The sequence below is a fragment of the Heterocephalus glaber genome, unplaced genomic scaffold (genome assembly GCF_053883595.1).
Source record: "Heterocephalus glaber isolate CG9 unplaced genomic scaffold, H.glaber_assembly_v1.0 deba00001577, whole genome shotgun sequence".
Classification (NCBI taxonomy): domain Eukaryota; kingdom Metazoa; phylum Chordata; class Mammalia; order Rodentia; family Bathyergidae; genus Heterocephalus; species Heterocephalus glaber.
Genome location: NW_028258358.1, coordinates 31,177,382 through 31,179,404, shown reverse-complemented (window position 1 = coordinate 31,179,404; position 2,023 = coordinate 31,177,382).

Genomic DNA, 2,023 nt, shown 5'->3' with positions numbered 1-2,023 from the left:
AGTGAAAACTCCTAGTTGAGAACACAGTCATGGCATTCACCTTGACCAGACCCTTGGAGAAGATCTGATGAAGCCATGCTTGACTCCTGACCCACAGAAACTGTGAAATAATACATACGTTCCTGTAACATAACAAGGTGCTGAGGCGACACTGTTATGCAGCAATAGACAATTAATCCAGCACCCGTCCATACATAGTGCACATACGCCAAAGATTTATGCAGACATGTTTGCCCCAATCTTCCAAATTATTCAACACAGTAATTTATACACCTGCCCCTTAAATTTTTTTTCTTAAATTTTTTATTGGTACATTTTAGGTATACAATACGTTTACATTTATCACTGGGTGCTTGTACCTGAACATGATGTATCTTGGTTCTTATTTCGTCCCCATTACCTGTACGCCCTTCACCCCTCCACCCTTCCCTATTTACATAGACTTCATTTCCACTTCTTTTCTTTTCTCATAATTTTTCCTTTCCCGTCTTTCCTTTCCCCTTCCCCTCCCACCACCCGTACCCCTTTGGACCTTTTCCTTTTTCAAATTATCAATTATTCATTATAAATCCTTTTAATCCATATTTACACTTTCAGTTTCTCACACTAGAGAAACTATTCGGCAGTTACACATGTGTGTCCTATTTATTTCACTTAAGAGGATGGCCTCAATATGCATCCACTTAGCTATACGTGACTCTAGTTTCTCATTCTTTATGGCTGAGTAGTACTCCACTTTATAAAAAAAGCCACATCTTCTTTATCCAGTTTCCAGTTGATGGGCACTTGGGTGGTTTCCAAGCTTTAGCTATTACAAACTGTGCCGCTATAAACATGAGTGCACATATATCTCTGTGGTATGATTCTTTTAATTCTTTTGGGAGGATACCCAGCAGGGGGATAGCTGGGTCAAATGGGATCTCCACCCCTAGTTCTTTGAGGTATCTCCATACTGATTTCCATAGTGGTTGCACTAGTCTGCACTCCCACCAATATTGGAGAAGGGTTCCTGTCTCCCCACACCTCCGCCAGCATTTGTTATTGGTTGATTTCTTGATAGCAGCCATTCTTTCTGGAGTGAGGTGGAATCTCAGTGTTGTTTTCATCTGCATCTCTTGAATGACCATTGATGTTGAACATTTTTTCATATGTTTATTTGCTGCTTTTACTTCTTTGTCTGGGAAGTGTCTGTTCATTTCAGATGCCCATTTTTGAATTGGGTCTTTGAATTTGGGGGTCTGAATTTTTTCAGTTCTTTATATATTCTAGATAGTAGTCCTTTGTCTGAGGTATAGCTGCTAAAATTTTTTTCATATTGTAGGTTGTCTCTTAGCTCTGTTGGTGGTTTCTCTTGCAGTGCAGAACCTTTTTAATAAGATGAAATCCCAGTTGTTGATTCTTTCTGCTAGTTCCCATGCTATTGAAGTTTTGTCCATAAAGTCTTTTCCTATGCCACTGTCTTCAAGACTTCTACCTAACTTATCTTCCAGCAAGTTTAGTGTTTCTGTCTTAATATTTAGATCTTTAATCCACTTCAATCTTAGTTTAGTGCATGGTGATAGATATGGGTCTAGTTTTAATCTCTGGCACGTTGAAATCCAGTTTTTCCAACACCATTTATTAAATAGGCTATCTTTCCTCCAATGAGGGTGATTGGCTCCTTTGTCAAAGATGAGGTGGCTGAGTATGTCTGAAGTTGTTTCTGTGTCTTCTAATCTATTCCACTGATCCTCAGGTCTGTTTCTTTGCCAGTACCATGCTGTTTTTATCACAGTAGCTTTGTAGTATAGTTTCAAGTTGGGGATTGTGATACCCCCTGCCATGTCTCTGTTGCCTAGAATGGCTTTTCGTATTCTAGGTCTCTTCTAGTTCCAAATGAATCTTTGGATTGTTTTCTCTAGTTCTATGAAGTATATTGTTGGAATTTCAATTGGCATTGCATTGAATCTATATAGCAGTTTTGGAAGTATGGCCATTTTCACTATATTGGTTCTTCCTACCCAAGAACAAGGGATGTCTTTCC